The sequence below is a fragment of the Aulonocara sp. 'chitande type north' Nkhata Bay genome, linkage group LG12, assembly GCF_057382095.1.
Source record: "Aulonocara sp. 'chitande type north' Nkhata Bay isolate Kocher_YH1m ecotype deep benthic linkage group LG12, A_spYH_male_GT1.1, whole genome shotgun sequence".
Taxonomy (NCBI): Eukaryota; Metazoa; Chordata; class Actinopteri; order Cichliformes; family Cichlidae; genus Aulonocara; species Aulonocara sp. 'chitande type north' Nkhata Bay.
Window position 1 is genome coordinate 8,402,697 of NC_141355.1, and position 25,935 is coordinate 8,428,631.

General features: G+C 41.3%; 3 pseudogenes; all 3 read right to left on the minus strand.

Moving 5' to 3' along the window:
- Positions 1 to 2,268: 2,268 nt before the first annotated feature.
- LOC147316891 (uncharacterized) lies at positions 2,269 to 6,449 on the minus strand (annotated as a pseudogene).
- Positions 6,450 to 12,373: 5,924 nt separating this feature from the next.
- LOC147316892 (uncharacterized) lies at positions 12,374 to 16,193 on the minus strand (annotated as a pseudogene).
- A 5,922-nt stretch (positions 16,194 to 22,115) lies between these two features.
- On the minus strand, positions 22,116 to 25,935 carry LOC147316893 (uncharacterized; annotated as a pseudogene).

Genomic DNA, 25,935 nt, shown 5'->3' on the forward strand with positions numbered 1-25,935 from the left:
AGCTCACATGACTCCGTCCTGTTCGTATCCCAGAAATCCACCAGGATTTTAGTGCCTCATATACTGCACAGGTCATTGGCACACCTGAGATTCAGGACGACATGCTAAGCAGTGCTGTGTCACCATCAATAATACACCATATTAATGCAAGGTACAATTACAGCTGGGCTCCGCCACATTTTATTTTAACAGAGGAAATAAAATATGCAGAGCTAGCTGAGTTGGTTGAAATTCAGTTGTTACTTTAAGAGAATTTCATACAAGAATAATTGAAGATAAAATAGGTTATTAAAGCTGTCATCATTGCTTCAGTGCCATATTCTCTCTGCTGTAACTCCGATTTGAAGAGGGCTTGTTTAGGCAACAACTCAGAGCACTATACGATCACTGCCGGTCACTTAGGTGATTTGTTATAAATGTGAAAACAGCTATGCAGGTTTAATGCAAGGAAGTCTTTACTCAGTGTTTGGCATGGGTCCCAAATGAAGGAGGGGTAGTCTGTCAGTCACTGCATTCCTCACCTGCATGGGAAACTTCCCAAACTGGAAGTTATCAGAAACATTGGAGACAATACTGAATCCACCAGAGACAGCTGGGACAGGTCCTAGTCATTACCATACAGAAAAGAACGGATTTATTTCAGTTCAGTTCAAATTAATAAGGTGAAGAAAAAACAGAGACTGCATCTTATGTGTTTTCTATTCTATTCTAGTAGTTTTAGAATCCAATAACTACACAAACAATCATGGCAGTGAGGTGTGGAGGGCCAGGAGTGACAAAATGAATGAATTAAATATGCCATTAATTATTGAATTAAATGTTTCATTATTTAATTAAATGCCCATTCACTTCACTAGTGTTTGTAGTTGTTGTTGAGAAATGCCCACTGAAAGAATGGCCACCAGGGCAAGTGCCTGTAATCGGATTACAGTAACTCGTTACTTGTAACGCATTACTGCCCATCTCTGTTGAGAACAAATAATGTAAATGAATAATAGTGTTCAAATTGTTCGTTAAAACTCTGCATATCTCAGAAAAACTAAAAAAAAATCAGCTTTCTTCACTCACTTCTTTACAATGCAGCCATTACAGTCTTCTTTGATTGGTCGCTGCAGGATTGCCATTCTTCTCATGTTTAGTTTTTTTTCCTATCAGTGCTTTAATTCTATGAAATAAATTTTTCAAAGTCACTTTTTGCTTTCACTAGCTTGTTTTTAGTGTCCCACTTTTGGATCTTCTGAACTCACTCTGATTAAAGTTGTCATTGTACTAATGTTATTCATGTGCAGCTGACTTCACAGCTGTGTGTGGGTTTTTTTTTTGCTTTTTTGCAACTTTTTGTGATATCTAAATGTTTAACCTGTTCAATAACATTATTACTATTCAGTGATTATTATATATGATTATCACTTGGCTACGTGAACATACATAAATCTGTTCAATCTCAGCGACACAAGCATGTCTTCATGCGCACACACAGTTTCTACTCCCATTCATTCAGGTTTATATTTACAACTTTTACAGGACGAATGGACAGCCATCACTTTAAGGAAAAACAAAGAGAGAGAGAGAGAGATTATAAGTTCAGGGCAGGTCAGTTTTTATAGAAATGCATAGATGTGTGTTGTACTTCCATCTGGCTTATTACTTTCTAATGCAGGGGAAAGACATTGGCAAAGAAACACCTACTACATAAATAGTTTGATTTGAAGTTGCTCTTTTGAGTCCTCTCTATTGACTCTGACATCCTGCTGTTAACAGTTTCATGGTATTGCTTTGTTTGCTTTAAACAAACCTCACAGGGTGGTAGAATATGTCTGCGGTGCAGAGGTCCTTGGATCGCCTCTCTGTTGTCTTTGTTGACAGCAATGAAGGTGGTGAAAGAACTGCTCACTCCTGATTGGACACTGAGCTGCACCACCTTCTCCTTCACTCCTCCATCTTGCTGTCCTCTGAGCTCTCTCTCCTTCATCTCCAGGGAACGAAACAGAGTGCAAGCACCCAACCTGTGGACTGTTAATCTGCAGACAAGGAAGAAAACATTTACAGTTCTAATGTTTCCTATTTTTGCTACATTTGTGCATCACTGACTTTTCTGTTTTTCTGTACTGAGGGTGCATTCTTTTTATATTAGAATTAGTAGAGTTACAGAGGGTATATAGAGTGTGAACATAAAATAAGAGCTTGATTAGGCTGTAGAAACGGATGAAAATCCAGTAAAGTGAAGAGTGTGTGTGTGTGTGTGTGTGTGTGTGTGTCTGGCAGGAAGTGAAGCAGGAAGTCTGAATATAGCTTGTGAGCTTGTGAGAGACGTTTCAAAAGGAAAACAGAGGAATTAGAGAGTGAAAGTGCTAAGAAATAGTAATGAAAATGATATTAAATAAATGTCTTAGTGTGTTAATACAGGTGCCCATGGACTTGGCTCAACCTCAGATGAGTACAGCGGCAAAATGATAGATTAACATAATTGGAACGAAAAACAGGCCAGGCTTTGGCTGAAATTTTACAGCTTCACCTCTCATCCTGCCCTTATCCTGAGAAGAAGCTTAAAGGACAGTCAATCTCCTGATGAAGACAGAAAACAGACAGAACAACACCGTAGATTTGAAGAATTAACAGCAGGCAGAAGACAGTACAACTGACCTAAAACACTGAAGGGTCCAGCAGCATGTATGTTAATGGAACATGTGCTCTGAATTACAAGCTGGAAAGTGTACCAGTGACATGACTGTGTGAAAGCACTGCATTGGACTGTCTGAGTTCATATTTGCCATGCTGGGAGTTAACCGCCAAGAAAAGACTGAAAAGATGAAGAGAGAATGAACAGAGAAGAAGAAACGGCTGATTTGGGCCTGTGTTTGATTTGGGAGGCCACACAGGAAGCTGTGAGAAGAGGGGACGAGGACCGGTGAGAGGTGAAGGCTGGACGTGTTCAAGTGAAAGTATAGGAAAATTGGGTTGAAAATTGAGGCTGAACTTGTGGGGTTTAGAAATGTCCAGAGCATCGCAACAGAAAGGTGAATTAAAAAAAAGAGAGAGAGCGGGATGAAGAAATAAATAAACTAATAATACATAAATGAATAGAAAAATCTTTTGTATATGGCGAGGTGCTGTGGGCACCTAAGTCTTTGATAGTGTAGAATTTTCAAGTCAATACCATGGTTGCATCTACTGAAAATCTCTGTGAAGCTTAAATCTCAATGACCTTGACTTCAAGGTCAGAGGTCAACTTTTCTGAAAATCAGAGGAGTTTCACATTCATAACACAGGTATGTCTACTAGGAGGCTGAAGGGTAGCTCTATATATTTATAAACAATCAAAAACAACAATTATTACGCAATTTATTTCCAATTTGTATGGAATTTATTTCTGTAAAGGTGGTGTTTTAGGTCTGATTGAAGGACTGATGTGATGGTAAGGTGTCCACTGCTGCGCTTTGAAGATTGGTAGACTTTTTTTTTTTAATTTTCACAAGAATTGCTACTTCCCCTAGAGTTTTGGCCACTCCAACAATCAGAAGATTTCCCTATGAGCAAGCATTTAGCGACAGTGGGAAGGAAAAACTCCCTTTAAAAAGGAAGAAACCTTCAACAGAGCCAGGCTCAGGAAGGGACAGCCCTCTGCCACGACTGGTTGGGGTGGGGGGAGTGAAAATTAAAAAAAAAGAAGCCAAAGTGATCATTTTTGGAGCAGCTTAATTAATTTTTGCATTGTAATTTGCTGTTAATGTCATTTTCCAACCCCAGTTTGTATTTTTATCACTTTTGTCCAGGGTGGAAGATGCCATGCTGGAGACTGATTCAGTATGGTCTTTCAATGTTGATACATGGGAACCTTTTAGAGAGGCCAGGGCTGAAAAAGGGATGCCGGAGAACCTGAGAGGGTGTTATCCGCTGGTGTGCATCCAAGGCCAACATCTGTTTAATTAGGCTGACAAATAAGCGTTGGCCAGCTTCTGGTCCTCGTCTAAACATCATTAGCTGTTCAAGGTCATCCAGACGTGTAAGTATTATGTATCTTGTCTCCAGGGATTCATGTCCTGTCCCTGGAACAGAGCCTTTATATTGTTCTTCCGTCTTAAATGTCCAGCGCTGTTGCTTGTATTTGTCTCCAATGAAATAGTTTTCAGTGTACACGCCAGAGTCTAGCACATGATCTGGTGGCTGACCCTGAGTCTCTATGATGAATTTCAGATAATCATAGTCATTCTCCGAAGGGTAGAGTGGCAGCCCTGTAGCAAGCTCCACAGCCACCAGCCCCAGAGACCACATGTCACTTGCTTCATTGTAAGGAAGGCCAAGCATAACCTCAGGTGCACAGTAACCAACCGTCCCCACAAAGTCACCAGGTATCACTGCAGACGCAGGACATGCGAGGCCAAAGTCTATAAGTTTGACTTTGATGGGAGACTCATGGCGGTTTACAACCATGATGTTTCCAGGTTTGAGGTCAGCGTGCACTATTCCCACAGAACTCAGGTGGGACAGAGCATTTGTGATTTGACCTAAAATTGGCCTGACTTCGCTTATGGGGAGACCCTGTTTATTCCGGTCCCCTATGTAGTCCCACAGGCATTGATCAAGGAGTTCAAATTTCAGGCAAACCCGCTGTCCGTCGTGGAAAAAGCCGTTCCATTGAACAATGTTGGCGGCATCTGGATCCAACCTTCGCAGCTGCTCCAGGATGAAAATTTCCACATGTGCCTGTTGCAGAATATCAGGGTCGCTCTTGTTGACTTTAATGGCAACAGCTTGGTTGGTTGTTGTGTCGCGGCATTTGGCTACAATACCAAAGCCCCCTTCTCCGAGGAAAGCCTCTACCTTGTAGTGCTTTCCCAAAATGCTCCCTTTAACTAATTCAAGCTCATCTGAGCTGAATGATGGACTGGCTGATGTGTGGACGAATACTTGCTGAGAAAATTCAACCGAGTTTTGAAAACTGCAGTTGATTTTCTGTGATCTCTTGCTTTCCAAGTTTGAAGGGTGCTGAAAGACCACAGGGTTTTGTGATATTTCAGCACTCATGTCAATGCACAGGGAACTCTTAGGGCTGAAAAAGGGATGCCGGAGAACCTCCGAGGGTGTTATCCGCTGGTGTGCATCCAAGGCCAACATCTGTTTAATTAAGCTGACAAATAAGCGTTGGCCAGCTTCTGGTCCTCGTCTAAACATTATTATTTGTTCAAGGTCATCCAGACGCGTCAGTTTTATGCATCTTGTCTCCAGGGACTCATATCCTGTCTCATACTGAAATTGTTGGTCAGTCTTAAATGTCCAGCGCTGTTGCTTGTCTTTGTCTTCAATGAAATAGTCTTCAGTGTAGACGCCAGAGTCTAGAACATGATCTGGTGGCTGACCCTGAGTCTCTATGATGAATTTCAAAACATCATAGTCTTCATTTCCAGGGTAGAGTGGCAGCCCTGTAGCAAGCTCCACAGCTACCAGCCCCAGAGACCACATGTCAATTGCTTCATTGTAAGGAAGGCCAAGCATAACCTCAGGTGCACAATAACCAACCGTCCCCACACGGTCACCAGGCATCACTGCAGACGCAGGACATGCGAGGCCAAAGTCTATAAGTTTGACTTTGATGGGAGACTCATGGCGGTTTACAACCATGATGTTTCCAGGTTTGAGGTCAGCGTGCACCATTCCCACAGAACCCAGGTGGGACAGAGCATTTGTCAGTTGACCTAAAATTGGCCTGACTTCGCTTATGGGGAGACAGTGGTTTTTCCGGTCCCATATGTAGTCCCTCAGGCATTGATCAAGGAGTTCAAATTTCAGGCAAACCCGCTCTCCGTCGTGAAAAAAGCCGTCCCATTGAACAATGTTGGCGGCATCTGAATCCAACCTTCGCAGCTGCTCCAAGATGAAAATTTCCAATTTCGCCTGTTGCAGAATATCAGGGCGGCTCTTGTTCACTTTAATAGCCACAGCTCGGTTAGTCATGGTATCACGACATTTGGCTACAATACCAAAGCCCCCTTCTCCAAGGAAAGCCTCTACCTTGTAGTGCTTTCCCAAAATGCTCCCTTTAACTAATCCAAGCTCATTTGAGCTGAAGGATGGGTGAGCTGACATGGTGAAATGTGTCGGCTTGGTCGGTGAATTGCTAAGTAAAATTCTCTCAAAACTCTCCAAAAAGGGTTTGCTTGCTGTCAGGTCAAGGTCCGTTGAGCATTAAAGTTTAACAGAGCAAAGCTCCTACTTAAGGGTTTTTTCTCTCAGCAAGATGATGACATAACAAAGGATCTATGTCATCATCTTGTGATGTCACAAGATGTCACCTTTTTTCACAAGATGCATTCCATTTGGATCAAAGGCATTCTATTTTTTCAGTTGAAACACTAAAAAAAAACAATGTTTCAACAGGCCAGGCTGCATTTTCTGCTGCGACATCTCAACAGGAGATAATAAGATAAAGACAAGGAAGACTGGTGATCTATCCATATCAGCAACATCGGCAGGTTTCTAGTGCAGGAAGTAATAAATTCAGCCCTCGTGTTTGCACTACAGGTTGCTTTCATGAGTATTTCTGTTTTTGTGGTGGGGGAATTTTTCCTCGTTCCAACGATGTAAACAAAAACATTAATTGTGCTTTCCGCAATGACTAGTAATCATTTTGTCCTACTGTTCATTTACAGAACAGGAAAGGTTTTGTTTGGTTATGATTGTTTTGCAAGAAATGCTTCAATCACAGTGGGGTAGTCTTGATTAAAATGTTATATGAGAACTGTGGCACCATGTGTGACCAGATATTGGCATGTAGTCGTCGCCAGACTGTCATCAAAAGTGTGAAGTTTGGGACAGACTGGACAAAATACATTTTTAGAGATGAAAATCTTATGTCCAGTGATAAATGATCAAAATTCCACCACAAACATGGCTTTGACGAAGATGTCCCTTTCTGAAGTAACCCCAAAAAGTTCCTGAAGTAACCAAATGGAATTTAACCAGTGACCTCTCACTTTGCAGGCGAATGTGTAAACCAGCGATGCCTGGAAAACACTAAAACTGTGCCAAAATGTCATTTTACATTCAAAATGGCGGACTTCCAGACTTCCTCTTTGGATTGGGTTCACTGAATCTGTGTGTAATAAATGTCATACACGTATTTCAAGCTGTAAATAAGTTGTTAGAAGTTCATTAAAATTTCTTAAGTGGTGCTGTAGATCCATTTCCGCAGTGCCAGTCACTTTTTTAAAAAAAGTACATTTTGACCTGATGTGAAGAATGCAAAAAAATGTCATTAGTTTGGAAGCATGTTTGGTATATGATATACGTGCCTGACTAACAATAATTTATTATTACTATTACTACTGTTGTTGTTGTTGTACAATGGAGCCTTTCCCCTGTGAATGACCAGCTCCCAGCTAAAATGTGTATTTTGTGCCATTTATAAGGTCAGTGCTTTATCATACCTTAAACTGTGCAGGGTAAAAGCCTCAGTTGCTGGGAAAAGCACAGGTGTATTAGAGTTTTTCTGAATTGCTAAAACACTAAACCCCATTGTAAAAACTAAACTGTCAACTATGAAAACTCTTTCATCAAATCAGTCCCACTGTTGCCAAAATCTTAAACACTATTCAAAGCTCAGTCTCCCATTTAGCAAAACTCTAAACACAAAACACACTTAGCAGTGTGGTGCACCTGTTGTCGTGTGAAGGCTGTGTGCAGTAGTGATGTCTCCTGTGTGTCGAAGCTTTGAAGCGTGTGTCGGGTAATCTCGTGGTAGTTTTGTAAAGCGCGTATCGAGGCTTGCTTTGATTACGTATGCAGGAACTGGCTCGCCGGTTTGCACCAGATTCTAAATAAATTGGGCAGCAAAACACAGCTGATTCCCCGTCACATTGTGTTGTGGAATTGGATTACGTCCCAGTTACATACTTACTTGAACATTTCTCCTTCGATGGAACCAGCAAGGAAGAGAATATTTGTCTGACAACATTTAATCTCATCTCTCCTAATAAAGTATGCACACAGTAATAAATATCACAAATGATAAGTACCATAATATAAATCAACAACACCACAGATCTTATAATCTGATTTCTGTCTTTTAGTTTATTACAGTTTTTTCTGAATGCCTAAGCACATTTTTTGTAACTATTGGCTAATTTTGCAAAACTCTTCACACAAATAAGAAAACCTGTCACCCAATAATCAAAACATTGTAGTTCTCTTGCAAAAGCAAACACAGCTAGATTAACTCTTCACACCTTCGTAAAAATGGTGTTTCCGTATCAAACAGTACACACAAGCCATCATCTACTAAGCACACAATGCGCCAACTGCACACTGATGGTATGAATACAAAACACATCTGGCTTTTGCTTTCTCTGTGCACAAGGTAGGCTATGTCAGTTTGAGCTCATACTTCTGTCATAGATCCATAAGCATAGAGGGATCCAAACTTCAAGTACTGGTGTACTTGAAACACATCAAAACAAACACAAGTGTTCATTTCCAAGTATAGGATTATTTGCAATCGCCATAATGACTATATGGGTTACTTGGTCTGCAGTGAACATGCTTCCTCTGCCCCCAGCATCTGGTCATCTAGCAATTCTGTAAAGTAACAATTTCAGTATTTTTACATCAATGGTATTGGTGTGTTTCTCATTGGCATATGGCAGTGCTACAAATCTTTGTGCGAAGTGACTGTACTAACCGATTCTCATTTCAAGATGTCCTTATGGTACTTGCTACAGTGTAGCGGCTCGAGTTAGGCTGGACCCGTTGGCCAGCTACCCTCAGGGTCATTCCACGGTTGATTACATGGTTGATTACATGGTCCACTATTGTCATCAGCAATTCTATTTCTTACTCTTCCTACCCTTCCTCTCCCCCCTCCTCATCTTCCTCTCCCCCCTCCTCGTCTTCCTCTTGCTCCTCCTTGTCCTTGTCGTCCTCTTCATCCTACTTCTTCACCTCCACGTCCTCTTCCTCGGCCTCCTCTACTTCTCACTCTTTCTGCTCCCTCCATTGTACTCCGCACACACAGCTTACCTGTATTATAGTGCTTAGGCTGATTGCAAAGTGAACTAATTATCTAAAAAAGTTTTCACATGTGAAAGTGTGCCAGACAGTTGGCAAATTAGTGTTAATGATAGCCATACATGTGTATACTTTTGCTAGGAGTGTGTTGGAAATTTGGTAATTGAGTGTTGTGCAGTGAATTGTGCCTACAGTTTTGCAAAGTGTGTGTTACAAAATTGCAAACTGAGTGCAAAGCAGTTTATGTGCTTTTAGTTTTGCAAACTCAGTGAGTGGTTTTGCTATAAGTCTGAATAGTTTTAGAGATTGTGCTACAGGAATCACAGTTAGGGTTTAAGCATTCAGAAAAAACTGTAAGTTTAGAGGTTTACACATCACATCATTATAATCATTGAGCCTGTCTGACTTTAATCGTCCACTTGATGGCGCAGTAGAGCCAATGAATCGTCACAATGCTTCGAACCATGAGTCGACCAGTTGGATGGAAAGCTTCAGTTCATCACAAGGCTTCATCTCACCATCACTAATGAAAGCTCTTATAATTTGGCTGCTATTAGAGACCATTGATTTAGTCTCTCTTTGGTTACTACGTGGATCTTTTTTCAGACAAATTAATGAAAAAAAATATAATAAATGGAAAAACAGAGTACAAATGTGGACAGTTAACTGGATATTACAGCGCGATTTCAGTGCATAAATACATAAATACAGGTCTGAGACGTAAGTGGTGCAATATTGATAGAGCTCACATGACTCCGTCCTGTTCGTATCCCAGAAATCCACCAGGATTTTAGTGCCTCATATACTGCACAGGTCATTGGCACACCTGAGATTCAGGACGACATGCTAAGCAGTGCTGTGTCACCATCAATAATACACCATATTAATGCAAGGTACAATTACAGCTGGGCTCCGCCACATTTTATTTTAACAGAGGAAATAAAATATGCAGAGCTAGCTGAGTTGGTTGAAATTCAGTTGTTACTTTAAGAGAATTTCATACAAGAATAATTGAAGATAAAATAGGTTATTAAAGCTGTCATCATTGCTTCAGTGCCATATTCTCTCTGCTGTAACTCCGATTTGAAGAGGGCTTGTTTAGGCAACAACTCAGAGCACTATACGATCACTGCCGGTCACTTAGGTGATTTGTTATAAATGTGAAAACAGCTATGCAGGTTTAATGCAAGGAAGTCTTTACTCAGTGTTTGGCATGGGTCCCAAATGAAGGAGGGGTAGTCTGTCAGTCACTGCATTCCTCACCTGCATGGGAAACTTCCCAAACTGGAAGTTATCAGAAACATTGGAGACAATACTGAATCCACCAGAGACAGCTGGGACAGGTCCTAGTCATTACCATACAGAAAAGAACGGATTTATTTCAGTTCAGTTCAAATTAATAAGGTGAAGAAAAAACAGAGACTGCATCTTATGTGTTTTCTATTCTATTCTAGTAGTTTTAGAATCCAATAACTACACAAACAATCATGGCAGTGAGGTGTGGAGGGCCAGGAGTGACAAAATGAATGAATTAAATATGCCATTAATTATTGAATTAAATGTTTCATTATTTAATTAAATGCCCATTCACTTCACTAGTGTTTGTAGTTGTTGTTGAGAAATGCCCACTGAAAGAATGGCCACCAGGGCAAGTGCCTGTAATCGGATTACAGTAACTCGTTACTTGTAACGCATTACTGCCCATCTCTGTTGAGAACAAATAATGTAAATGAATAATAGTGTTCAAATTGTTCGTTAAAACTCTGCATATCTCAGAAAAACTAAAAAAAAATCAGCTTTCTTCACTCACTTCTTTACAATGCAGCCATTACAGTCTTCTTTGATTGGTCGCTGCAGGATTGCCATTCTTCTCATGTTTAGTTTTTTTTCCTATCAGTGCTTTAATTCTATGAAATAAATTTTTCAAAGTCACTTTTTGCTTTCACTAGCTTGTTTTTAGTGTCCCACTTTTGGATCTTCTGAACTCACTCTGATTAAAGTTGTCATTGTACTAATGTTATTCATGTGCAGCTGACTTCACAGCTGTGTGTGGGTTTTTTTTTTGCTTTTTTGCAACTTTTTGTGATATCTAAATGTTTAACCTGTTCAATAACATTATTACTATTCAGTGATTATTATATATGATTATCACTTGGCTACGTGAACATACATAAATCTGTTCAATCTCAGCGACACAAGCATGTCTTCATGCGCACACACAGTTTCTACTCCCATTCATTCAGGTTTATATTTACAACTTTTACAGGACGAATGGACAGCCATCACTTTAAGGAAAAACAAAGAGAGAGAGAGAGAGATTATAAGTTCAGGGCAGGTCAGTTTTTATAGAAATGCATAGATGTGTGTTGTACTTCCATCTGGCTTATTACTTTCTAATGCAGGGGAAAGACATTGGCAAAGAAACACCTACTACATAAATAGTTTGATTTGAAGTTGCTCTTTTGAGTCCTCTCTATTGACTCTGACATCCTGCTGTTAACAGTTTCATGGTATTGCTTTGTTTGCTTTAAACAAACCTCACAGGGTGGTAGAATATGTCTGCGGTGCAGAGGTCCTTGGATCGCCTCTCTGTTGTCTTTGTTGACAGCAATGAAGGTGGTGAAAGAACTGCTCACTCCTGATTGGACACTGAGCTGCACCACCTTCTCCTTCACTCCTCCATCTTGCTGTCCTCTGAGCTCTCTCTCCTTCATCTCCAGGGAACGAAACAGAGTGCAAGCACCCAACCTGTGGACTGTTAATCTGCAGACAAGGAAGAAAACATTTACAGTTCTAATGTTTCCTATTTTTGCTACATTTGTGCATCACTGACTTTTCTGTTTTTCTGTACTGAGGGTGCATTCTTTTTATATTAGAATTAGTAGAGTTACAGAGGGTATATAGAGTGTGAACATAAAATAAGAGCTTGATTAGGCTGTAGAAACGGATGAAAATCCAGTAAAGTGAAGAGTGTGTGTGTGTGTGTGTGTGTGTGTGTGTGTCTGGCAGGAAGTGAAGCAGGAAGTCTGAATATAGCTTGTGAGCTTGTGAGAGACGTTTCAAAAGGAAAACAGAGGAATTAGAGAGTGAAAGTGCTAAGAAATAGTAATGAAAATGATATTAAATAAATGTCTTAGTGTGTTAATACAGGTGCCCATGGACTTGGCTCAACCTCAGATGAGTACAGCGGCAAAATGATAGATTAACATAATTGGAACGAAAAACAGGCCAGGCTTTGGCTGAAATTTTACAGCTTCACCTCTCATCCTGCCCTTATCCTGAGAAGAAGCTTAAAGGACAGTCAATCTCCTGATGAAGACAGAAAACAGACAGAACAACACCGTAGATTTGAAGAATTAACAGCAGGCAGAAGACAGTACAACTGACCTAAAACACTGAAGGGTCCAGCAGCATGTATGTTAATGGAACATGTGCTCTGAATTACAAGCTGGAAAGTGTACCAGTGACATGACTGTGTGAAAGCACTGCATTGGACTGTCTGAGTTCATATTTGCCATGCTGGGAGTTAACCGCCAAGAAAAGACTGAAAAGATGAAGAGAGAATGAACAGAGAAGAAGAAACGGCTGATTTGGGCCTGTGTTTGATTTGGGAGGCCACACAGGAAGCTGTGAGAAGAGGGGACGAGGACCGGTGAGAGGTGAAGGCTGGACGTGTTCAAGTGAAAGTATAGGAAAATTGGGTTGAAAATTGAGGCTGAACTTGTGGGGTTTAGAAATGTCCAGAGCATCGCAACAGAAAGGTGAATTAAAAAAAAGAGAGAGAGCGGGATGAAGAAATAAATAAACTAATAATACATAAATGAATAGAAAAATCTTTTGTATATGGCGAGGTGCTGTGGGCACCTAAGTCTTTGATAGTGTAGAATTTTCAAGTCAATACCATGGTTGCATCTACTGAAAATCTCTGTGAAGCTTAAATCTCAATGACCTTGACTTCAAGGTCAGAGGTCAACTTTTCTGAAAATCAGAGGAGTTTCACATTCATAACACAGGTATGTCTACTAGGAGGCTGAAGGGTAGCTCTATATATTTATAAACAATCAAAAACAACAATTATTACGCAATTTATTTCCAATTTGTATGGAATTTATTTCTGTAAAGGTGGTGTTTTAGGTCTGATTGAAGGACTGATGTGATGGTAAGGTGTCCACTGCTGCGCTTTGAAGATTGGTAGGCTTTTTTTTTTTAATTTTCACAAGAATTGCTACTTCCCCTAGAGTTTTGGCCACTCCAACAATCAGAAGATTTCCCTATGAGCAAGCATTTAGCGACAGTGGGAAGGAAAAACTCCCTTTAAAAAGGAAGAAACCTTCAACAGAGCCAGGCTCAGGAAGGGACAGCCCTCTGCCACGACTGGTTGGGGTGGGGGGAGTGAAAATTAAAAAAAAAGAAGCCAAAGTGATCATTTTTGGAGCAGCTTAATTAATTTTTGCATTGTAATTTGCTGTTAATGTCATTTTCCAACCCCAGTTTGTATTTTTATCACTTTTGTCCAGGGTGGAAGATGCCATGCTGGAGACTGATTCAGTATGGTCTTTCAATGTTGATACATGGGAACCTTTTAGAGAGGCCAGGGCTGAAAAAGGGATGCCGGAGAACCTGAGAGGGTGTTATCCGCTGGTGTGCATCCAAGGCCAACATCTGTTTAATTAGGCTGACAAATAAGCGTTGGCCAGCTTCTGGTCCTCGTCTAAACATCATTAGCTGTTCAAGGTCATCCAGACGTGTAAGTATTATGTATCTTGTCTCCAGGGATTCATGTCCTGTCCCTGGAACAGAGCCTTTATATTGTTCTTCCGTCTTAAATGTCCAGCGCTGTTGCTTGTATTTGTCTCCAATGAAATAGTTTTCAGTGTACACGCCAGAGTCTAGCACATGATCTGGTGGCTGACCCTGAGTCTCTATGATGAATTTCAGATAATCATAGTCATTCTCCGAAGGGTAGAGTGGCAGCCCTGTAGCAAGCTCCACAGCCACCAGCCCCAGAGACCACATGTCACTTGCTTCATTGTAAGGAAGGCCAAGCATAACCTCAGGTGCACAGTAACCAACCGTCCCCACAAAGTCACCAGGTATCACTGCAGACGCAGGACATGCGAGGCCAAAGTCTATAAGTTTGACTTTGATGGGAGACTCATGGCGGTTTACAACCATGATGTTTCCAGGTTTGAGGTCAGCGTGCACTATTCCCACAGAACTCAGGTGGGACAGAGCATTTGTGATTTGACCTAAAATTGGCCTGACTTCGCTTATGGGGAGACCCTGTTTATTCCGGTCCCCTATGTAGTCCCACAGGCATTGATCAAGGAGTTCAAATTTCAGGCAAACCCGCTGTCCGTCGTGGAAAAAGCCGTTCCATTGAACAATGTTGGCGGCATCTGGATCCAACCTTCGCAGCTGCTCCAGGATGAAAATTTCCACATGTGCCTGTTGCAGAATATCAGGGTCGCTCTTGTTGACTTTAATGGCAACAGCTTGGTTGGTTGTTGTGTCGCGGCATTTGGCTACAATACCAAAGCCCCCTTCTCCGAGGAAAGCCTCTACCTTGTAGTGCTTTCCCAAAATGCTCCCTTTAACTAATTCAAGCTCATCTGAGCTGAATGATGGACTGGCTGATGTGTGGACGAATACTTGCTGAGAAAATTCAACCGAGTTTTGAAAACTGCAGTTGATTTTCTGTGATCTCTTGCTTTCCAAGTTTGAAGGGTGCTGAAAGACCACAGGGTTTTGTGATATTTCAGCACTCATGTCAATGCACAGGGAACTCTTAGGGCTGAAAAAGGGATGCCGGAGAACCTCCGAGGGTGTTATCCGCTGGTGTGCATCCAAGGCCAACATCTGTTTAATTAAGCTGACAAATAAGCGTTGGCCAGCTTCTGGTCCTCGTCTAAACATTATTATTTGTTCAAGGTCATCCAGACGCGTCAGTTTTATGCATCTTGTCTCCAGGGACTCATATCCTGTCTCATACTGAAATTGTTGGTCAGTCTTAAATGTCCAGCGCTGTTGCTTGTCTTTGTCTTCAATGAAATAGTCTTCAGTGTAGACGCCAGAGTCTAGAACATGATCTGGTGGCTGACCCTGAGTCTCTATGATGAATTTCAAAACATCATAGTCTTCATTTCCAGGGTAGAGTGGCAGCCCTGTAGCAAGCTCCACAGCTACCAGCCCCAGAGACCACATGTCAATTGCTTCATTGTAAGGAAGGCCAAGCATAACCTCAGGTGCACAATAACCAACCGTCCCCACACGGTCACCAGGCATCACTGCAGACGCAGGACATGCGAGGCCAAAGTCTATAAGTTTGACTTTGATGGGAGACTCATGGCGGTTTACAACCATGATGTTTCCAGGTTTGAGGTCAGCGTGCACCATTCCCACAGAACCCAGGTGGGACAGAGCATTTGTCAGTTGACCTAAAATTGGCCTGACTTCGCTTATGGGGAGACAGTGGTTTTTCCGGTCCCATATGTAGTCCCTCAGGCATTGATCAAGGAGTTCAAATTTCAGGCAAACCCGCTCTCCGTCGTGAAAAAAGCCGTCCCATTGAACAATGTTGGCGGCATCTGAATCCAACCTTCGCAGCTGCTCCAAGATGAAAATTTCCAATTTCGCCTGTTGCAGAATATCAGGGCGGCTCTTGTTCACTTTAATAGCCACAGCTCGGTTAGTCATGGTATCACGACATTTGGCTACAATACCAAAGCCCCCTTCTCCAAGGAAAGCCTCTACCTTGTAGTGCTTTCCCAAAATGCTCCCTTTAACTAATCCAAGCTCATTTGAGCTGAAGGATGGGTGAGCTGACATGGTGAAATGTGTCGGCTTGGTCGGTGAATTGCTAAGTAAAATTCTCTCAAAACTCTCCAAAAAGGGTTTGCTTGCTGTCAGGTCAAGGTCCGTTGAGCATTAAAGTTTAACAGAGCAAAGCTCCTACTTAAGGGTTTTTTCTCTCAGCAAGATGATGACATAACAAAGGATCTATGTCATCATCTTGTGATGTCACAAGATGTCACCTTTTTTCACAAGATGCATTCCATTTGGATCAAAGGCATTCTATTTTTTCAGTTGAAACACTAAAAAAAAACAATGTTTCAACAGGCCAGGCTGCATTTTCTGCTGCGACATCTCAACAGGAGATAATAAGATAAAGACAAGGAAGACTGGTGATCTATCCATATCAGCAACATCGGCAGGTTTCTAGTGCAGGAAGTAATAAATTCAGCCCTCGTGTTTGCACTACAGGTTGCTTTCATGAGTATTTCTGTTTTTGTGGTGGGGGAATTTTTCCTCGTTCCAACGATGTAAACAAAAACATTAATTGTGCTTTCCGCAATGACTAGTAATCATTTTGTCCTACTGTTCATTTACAGAACAGGAAAGGTTTTGTTTGGTTATGATTGTTTTGCAAGAAATGCTTCAATCACAGTGGGGTAGTCTTGATTAAAATGTTATATGAGAACTGTGGCACCATGTGTGACCAGATATTGGCATGTAGTCGTCGCCAGACTGTCATCAAAAGTGTGAAGTTTGGGACAGACTGGACAAAATACATTTTTAGAGATGAAAATCTTATGTCCAGTGATAAATGATCAAAATTCCACCACAAACATGGCTTTGACGAAGATGTCCCTTTCTGAAGTAACCCCAAAAAGTTCCTGAAGTAACCAAATGGAATTTAACCAGTGACCTCTCACTTTGCAGGCGAATGTGTAAACCAGCGATGCCTGGAAAACACTAAAACTGTGCCAAAATGTCATTTTACATTCAAAATGGCGGACTTCCAGACTTCCTCTTTGGATTGGGTTCACTGAATCTGTGTGTAATAAATGTCATACACGTATTTCAAGCTGTAAATAAGTTGTTAGAAGTTCATTAAAATTTCTTAAGTGGTGCTGTAGATCCATTTCCGCAGTGCCAGTCACTTTTTTAAAAAAAGTACATTTTGACCTGATGTGAAGAATGCAAAAAAATGTCATTAGTTTGGAAGCATGTTTGGTATATGATATACGTGCCTGACTAACAATAATTTATTATTACTATTACTACTGTTGTTGTTGTTGTACAATGGAGCCTTTCCCCTGTGAATGACCAGCTCCCAGCTAAAATGTGTATTTTGTGCCATTTATAAGGTCAGTGCTTTATCATACCTTAAACTGTGCAGGGTAAAAGCCTCAGTTGCTGGGAAAAGCACAGGTGTATTAGAGTTTTTCTGAATTGCTAAAACACTAAACCCCATTGTAAAAACTAAACTGTCAACTATGAAAACTCTTTCATCAAATCAGTCCCACTGTTGCCAAAATCTTAAACACTATTCAAAGCTCAGTCTCCCATTTAGCAAAACTCTAAACACAAAACACACTTAGCAGTGTGGTGCACCTGTTGTCGTGTGAAGGCTGTGTGCAGTAGTGATGTCTCCTGTGTGTCGAAGCTTTGAAGCGTGTGTCGGGTAATCTCGTGGTAGTTTTGTAAAGCGCGTATCGAGGCTTGCTTTGATTACGTATGCAGGAACTGGCTCGCCGGTTTGCACCAGATTCTAAATAAATTGGGCAGCAAAACACAGCTGATTCCCCGTCACATTGTGTTGTGGAATTGGATTACGTCCCAGTTACATACTTACTTGAACATTTCTCCTTCGATGGAACCAGCAAGGAAGAGAATATTTGTCTGACAACATTTAATCTCATCTCTCCTAATAAAGTATGCACACAGTAATAAATATCACAAATGATAAGTACCATAATATAAATCAACAACACCACAGATCTTATAATCTGATTTCTGTCTTTTAGTTTATTACAGTTTTTTCTGAATGCCTAAGCACATTTTTTGTAACTATTGGCTAATTTTGCAAAACTCTTCACACAAATAAGAAAACCTGTCACCCAATAATCAAAACATTGTAGTTCTCTTGCAAAAGCAAACACAGCTAGATTAACTCTTCACACCTTCGTAAAAATGGTGTTTCCGTATCAAACAGTACACACAAGCCATCATCTACTAAGCACACAATGCGCCAACTGCACACTGATGGTATGAATACAAAACACATCTGGCTTTTGCTTTCTCTGTGCACAAGGTAGGCTATGTCAGTTTGAGCTCATACTTCTGTCATAGATCCATAAGCATAGAGGGATCCAAACTTCAAGTACTGGTGTACTTGAAACACATCAAAACAAACACAAGTGTTCATTTCCAAGTATAGGATTATTTGCAATCGCCATAATGACTATATGGGTTACTTGGTCTGCAGTGAACATGCTTCCTCTGCCCCCAGCATCTGGTCATCTAGCAATTCTGTAAAGTAACAATTTCAGTATTTTTACATCAATGGTATTGGTGTGTTTCTCATTGGCATATGGCAGTGCTACAAATCTTTGTGCGAAGTGACTGTACTAACCGATTCTCATTTCAAGATGTCCTTATGGTACTTGCTACAGTGTAGCGGCTCGAGTTAGGCTGGACCCGTTGGCCAGCTACCCTCAGGGTCATTCCACGGTTGATTACATGGTTGATTACATGGTCCACTATTGTCATCAGCAATTCTATTTCTTACTCTTCCTACCCTTCCTCTCCCCCCTCCTCATCTTCCTCTCCCCCCTCCTCGTCTTCCTCTTGCTCCTCCTTGTCCTTGTCGTCCTCTTCATCCTACTTCTTCACCTCCACGTCCTCTTCCTCGGCCTCCTCTACTTCTCACTCTTTCTGCTCCCTCCATTGTACTCCGCACACACAGCTTACCTGTATTATAGTGCTTAGGCTGATTGCAAAGTGAACTAATTATCTAAAAAAGTTTTCACATGTGAAAGTGTGCCAGACAGTTGGCAAATTAGTGTTAATGATAGCCATACATGTGTATACTTTTGCTAGGAGTGTGTTGGAAATTTGGTAATTGAGTGTTGTGCAGTGAATTGTGCCTACAGTTTTGCAAAGTGTGTGTTACAAAATTGCAAACTGAGTGCAAAGCAGTTTATGTGCTTTTAGTTTTGCAAACTCAGTGAGTGGTTTTGCTATAAGTCTGAATAGTTTTAGAGATTGTGCTACAGGAATCACAGTTAGGGTTTAAGCATTCAGAAAAAACTGTAAGTTTAGAGGTTTACACATCACATCATTATAATCATTGAGCCTGTCTGACTTTAATCGTCCACTTGATGGCGCAGTAGAGCCAATGAATCGTCACAATGCTTCGAACCATGAGTCGACCAGTTGGATGGAAAGCTTCAGTTCATCACAAGGCTTCATCTCACCATCACTAATGAAAGCTCTTATAATTTGGCTGCTATTAGAGACCATTGATTTAGTCTCTCTTTGGTTACTACGTGGATCTTTTTTCAGACAAATTAATGAAAAAAAATATAATAAATGGAAAAACAGAGTACAAATGTGGACAGTTAACTGGATATTACAGCGCGATTTCAGTGCATAAATACATAAATACAGGTCTGAGACGTAAGTGGTGCAATATTGATAGAGCTCACATGACTCCGTCCTGTTCGTATCCCAGAAATCCACCAGGATTTTAGTGCCTCATATACTGCACAGGTCATTGGCACACCTGAGATTCAGGACGACATGCTAAGCAGTGCTGTGTCACCATCAATAATACACCATATTAATGCAAGGTACAATTACAGCTGGGCTCCGCCACATTTTATTTTAACAGAGGAAATAAAATATGCAGAGCTAGCTGAGTTGGTTGAAATTCAGTTGTTACTTTAAGAGAATTTCATACAAGAATAATTGAAGATAAAATAGGTTATTAAAGCTGTCATCATTGCTTCAGTGCCATATTCTCTCTGCTGTAACTCCGATTTGAAGAGGGCTTGTTTAGGCAACAACTCAGAGCACTATACGATCACTGCCGGTCACTTAGGTGATTTGTTATAAATGTGAAAACAGCTATGCAGGTTTAATGCAAGGAAGTCTTTACTCAGTGTTTGGCATGGGTCCCAAATGAAGGAGGGGTAGTCTGTCAGTCACTGCATTCCTCACCTGCATGGGAAACTTCCCAAACTGGAAGTTATCAGAAACATTGGAGACAATACTGAATCCACCAGAGACAGCTGGGACAGGTCCTAGTCATTACCATACAGAAAAGAACGGATTTATTTCAGTTCAGTTCAAATTAATAAGGTGAAGAAAAAACAGAGACTGCATCTTATGTGTTTTCTATTCTATTCTAGTAGTTTTAGAATCCAATAACTACACAAACAATCATGGCAGTGAGGTGTGGAGGGCCAGGAGTGACAAAATGAATGAATTAAATATGCCATTAATTATTGAATTAAATGTTTCATTATTTAATTAAATGCCCATTCACTTCACTAGTGTTTGTAGTTGTTGTTGAGAAATGCCCACTGAAAGAATGGCCACCAGGGCAAGTGCCTGTAATCGGATTACAGTAACTCGTTACTTGTAACGCATTACTGCCCATCTCTGTTGAGAACAAATAATGTAAATGAATAATAGTGTTCAAATTGTTCGTTAAAACTCTGCATATCTCAGAAAAACTAAAAAAAAATCAGCTTTCTTCACTCACTTCTTTACAATGCAGCCATTACAGTCTTCTTTGATTGGTCGCTGCAGGATTGCCATTCTTCTCATGTTTAGTTTTTTTTCCTATCAGTGCTTTAATTCTATGAAATAAATTTTTCAAAGTCACTTTTTGCTTTCACTAGCTTGTTTTTAGTGTCCCACTTTTGGATCTTCTGAACTCACTCTGATTAAAGTTGTCATTGTACTAATGTTATTCATGTGCAGCTGACTTCACAGCTGTGTGTGGGGTTTTTTTTTGCTTTTTTGCAACTTTTTGTGATATCTAAATGTTTAACCTGTTCAATAACATTATTACTATTCAGTGATTATTATATATGATTATCACTTGGCTACGTGAACATACATAAATCTGTTCAATCTCAGCGACACAAGCATGTCTTCATGCGCACACACAGTTTCTACTCCCATTCATTCAGGTTTATATTTACAACTTTTACAGGACGAATGGACAGCCATCACTTTAAGGAAAAACAAAGAGAGAGAGAGAGAGATTATAAGTTCAGGGCAGGTCAGTTTTTATAGAAATGCATAGATGTGTGTTGTACTTCCATCTGGCTTATTACTTTCTAATGCAGGGGAAAGACATTGGCAAAGAAACACCTACTACATAAATAGTTTGATTTGAAGTTGCTCTTTTGAGTCCTCTCTATTGACTCTGACATCCTGCTGTTAACAGTTTCATGGTATTGCTTTGTTTGCTTTAAACAAACCTCACAGGGTGGTAGAATATGTCTGCGGTGCAGAGGTCCTTGGATCGCCTCTCTGTTGTCTTTGTTGACAGCAATGAAGGTGGTGAAAGAACTGCTCACTCCTGATTGGACACTGAGCTGCACCACCTTCTCCTTCACTCCTCCATCTTGCTGTCCTCTGAGCTCTCTCTCCTTCATCTCCAGGGAACGAAACAGAGTGCAAGCACCCAACCTGTGGACTGTTAATCTGCAGACAAGGAAGAAAACATTTACAGTTCTAATGTTTCCTATTTTTGCTACATTTGTGCATCACTGACTTTTCTGTTTTTCTGTACTGAGGGTGCATTCTTTTTATATTAGAATTAGTAGAGTTACAGAGGGTATATAGAGTGTGAACATAAAATAAGAGCTTGATTAGGCTGTAGAAACGGATGAAAATCCAGTAAAGTGAAGAGTGTGTGTGTGTGTGTGTGTGTGTGTGTGTCTGGCAGGAAGTGAAGCAGGAAGTCTGAATATAGCTTGTGAGCTTGTGAGAGACGTTTCAAAAGGAAAACAGAGGAATTAGAGAGTGAAAGTGCTAAGAAATAGTAATGAAAATGATATTAAATAAATGTCTTAGTGTGTTAATACAGGTGCCCATGGACTTGGCTCAACCTCAGATGAGTACAGCGGCAAAATGATAGATTAACATAATTGGAACGAAAAACAGGCCAGGCTTTGGCTGAAATTTTACAGCTTCACCTCTCATCCTGCCCTTATCCTGAGAAGAAGCTTAAAGGACAGTCAATCTCCTGATGAAGACAGAAAACAGACAGAACAACACCGTAGATTTGAAGAATTAACAGCAGGCAGAAGACAGTACAACTGACCTAAAACACTGAAGGGTCCAGCAGCATGTATGTTAATGGAACATGTGCTCTGAATTACAAGCTGGAAAGTGTACCAGTGACATGACTGTGTGAAAGCACTGCATTGGACTGTCTGAGTTCATATTTGCCATGCTGGGAGTTAACCGCCAAGAAAAGACTGAAAAGATGAAGAGAGAATGAACAGAGAAGAAGAAACGGCTGATTTGGGCCTGTGTTTGATTTGGGAGGCCACACAGGAAGCTGTGAGAAGAGGGGACGAGGACCGGTGAGAGGTGAAGGCTGGACGTGTTCAAGTGAAAGTATAGGAAAATTGGGTTGAAAATTGAGGCTGAACTTGTGGGGTTTAGAAATGTCCAGAGCATCGCAACAGAAAGGTGAATTAAAAAAAAGAGAGAGAGCGGGATGAAGAAATAAATAAACTAATAATACATAAATGAATAGAAAAATCTTTTGTATATGGCGAGGTGCTGTGGGCACCTAAGTCTTTGATAGTGTAGAATTTTCAAGTCAATACCATGGTTGCATCTACTGAAAATCTCTGTGAAGCTTAAATCTCAATGACCTTGACTTCAAGGTCAGAGGTCAACTTTTCTGAAAATCAGAGGAGTTTCACATTCATAACACAGGTATGTCTACTAGGAGGCTGAAGGGTAGCTCTATATATTTATAAACAATCAAAAACAACAATTATTACGCAATTTATTTCCAATTTGTATGGAATTTATTTCTGTAAAGGTGGTGTTTTAGGTCTGATTGAAGGACTGATGTGATGGTAAGGTGTCCACTGCTGCGCTTTGAAGATTGGTAGGCTTTTTTTTTTTAATTTTCACAAGAATTGCTACTTCCCCTAGAGTTTTGGCCACTCCAACAATCAGAAGATTTCCCTATGAGCAAGCATTTAGCGACAGTGGGAAGGAAAAACTCCCTTTAAAAAGGAAGAAACCTTCAACAGAGCCAGGCTCAGGAAGGGACAGCCCTCTGCCACGACTGGTTGGGGTGGGGGGAGTGAAAATTAAAAAAAAAGAAGCCAAAGTGATCATTTTTGGAGCAGCTTAATTAATTTTTGCATTGTAATTTGCTGTTAATGTCATTTTCCAACCCCAGTTTGTATTTTTATCACTTTTGTCCAGGGTGGAAGATGCCATGCTGGAGACTGATTCAGTATGGTCTTTCAATGTTGATACATGGGAACCTTTTAGAGAGGCCAGGGCTGAAAAAGGGATGCCGGAGAACCTGAGAGGGTGTTATCCGCTGGTGTGCATCCAAGGCCAACATCTGTTTAATTAGGCTGACAAATAAGCGTTGGCCAGCTTCTGGTCCTCGTCTAAACATCATTAGCTGTTCAAGGTCATCCAGACGTGTAAGTATTATGTATCTTGTCTCCAGGGATTCATGTCCTGTCCCTGGAACAGAGCCTTTATATTGTTCTTCCGTCTTAAATGTCCAGCGCTGTTGCTTGTATTTGTCTCCAATGAAATAGTTTTCAGTGTACACGCCAGAGTCTAGCACATGATCTGGTGGCTGACCCTGAGTCTCTATGATGAATTTCAGATAATCATAGTCATTCTCCGAAGGGTAGAGTGGCAGCCCTGTAGCAAGCTCCACAGCCACCAGCCCCAGAGACCACATGTCACTTGCTTCATTGTAAGGAAGGCCAAGCATAACCTCAGGTGCACAGTAACCAACCGTCCCCACAAAGTCACCAGGTATCACTGCAGACGCAGGACATGCGAGGCCAAAGTCTATAAGTTTGACTTTGATGGGAGACTCATGGCGGTTTACAACCATGATGTTTCCAGGTTTGAGGTCAGCGTGCACTATTCCCACAGAACTCAGGTGGGACAGAGCATTTGTGATTTGACCTAAAATTGGCCTGACTTCGCTTATGGGGAGACCCTGTTTATTCCGGTCCCCTATGTAGTCCCACAGGCATTGATCAAGGAGTTCAAATTTCAGGCAAACCCGCTGTCCGTCGTGGAAAAAGCCGTTCCATTGAACAATGTTGGCGGCATCTGGATCCAACCTTCGCAGCTGCTCCAGGATGAAAATTTCCACATGTGCCTGTTGCAGAATATCAGGGTCGCTCTTGTTGACTTTAATGGCAACAGCTTGGTTGGTTGTTGTGTCGCGGCATTTGGCTACAATACCAAAGCCCCCTTCTCCGAGGAAAGCCTCTACCTTGTAGTGCTTTCCCAAAATGCTCCCTTTAACTAATTCAAGCTCATCTGAGCTGAATGATGGACTGGCTGATGTGTGGACGAATACTTGCTGAGAAAATTCAACCGAGTTTTGAAAACTGCAGTTGATTTTCTGTGATCTCTTGCTTTCCAAGTTTGAAGGGTGCTGAAAGACCACAGGGTTTTGTGATATTTCAGCACTCATGTCAATGCACAGGGAACTCTTAGGGCTGAAAAAGGGATGCCGGAGAACCTCCGAGGGTGTTATCCGCTGGTGTGCATCCAAGGCCAACATCTGTTTAATTAAGCTGACAAATAAGCGTTGGCCAGCTTCTGGTCCTCGTCTAAACATTATTATTTGTTCAAGGTCATCCAGACGCGTCAGTTTTATGCATCTTGTCTCCAGGGACTCATATCCTGTCTCATACTGAAATTGTTGGTCAGTCTTAAATGTCCAGCGCTGTTGCTTGTCTTTGTCTTCAATGAAATAGTCTTCAGTGTAGACGCCAGAGTCTAGAACATGATCTGGTGGCTGACCCTGAGTCTCTATGATGAATTTCAAAACATCATAGTCTTCATTTCCAGGGTAGAGTGGCAGCCCTGTAGCAAGCTCCACAGCTACCAGCCCCAGAGACCACATGTCAATTGCTTCATTGTAAGGAAGGCCAAGCATAACCTCAGGTGCACAATAACCAACCGTCCCCACACGGTCACCAGGCATCACTGCAGACGCAGGACATGCGAGGCCAAAGTCTATAAGTTTGACTTTGATGGGAGACTCATGGCGGTTTACAACCATGATGTTTCCAGGTTTGAGGTCAGCGTGCACCATTCCCACAGAACCCAGGTGGGACAGAGCATTTGTCAGTTGACCTAAAATTGGCCTGACTTCGCTTATGGGGAGACAGTGGTTTTTCCGGTCCCATATGTAGTCCCTCAGGCATTGATCAAGGAGTTCAAATTTCAGGCAAACCCGCTCTCCGTCGTGAAAAAAGCCGTCCCATTGAACAATGTTGGCGGCATCTGAATCCAACCTTCGCAGCTGCTCCAAGATGAAAATTTCCAATTTCGCCTGTTGCAGAATATCAGGGCGGCTCTTGTTCACTTTAATAGCCACAGCTCGGTTAGTCATGGTATCACGACATTTGGCTACAATACCAAAGCCCCCTTCTCCAAGGAAAGCCTCTACCTTGTAGTGCTTTCCCAAAATGCTCCCTTTAACTAATCCAAGCTCATTTGAGCTGAAGGATGGGTGAGCTGACATGGTGAAATGTGTCGGCTTGGTCGGTGAATTGCTAAGTAAAATTCTCTCAAAACTCTCCAAAAAGGGTTTGCTTGCTGTCAGGTCAAGGTCCGTTGAGCATTAAAGTTTAACAGAGCAAAGCTCCTACTTAAGGGTTTTTTCTCTCAGCAAGATGATGACATAACAAAGGATCTATGTCATCATCTTGTGATGTCACAAGATGTCACCTTTTTTCACAAGATGCATTCCATTTGGATCAAAGGCATTCTATTTTTTCAGTTGAAACACTAAAAAAAAACAATGTTTCAACAGGCCAGGCTGCATTTTCTGCTGCGACATCTCAACAGGAGATAATAAGATAAAGACAAGGAAGACTGGTGATCTAT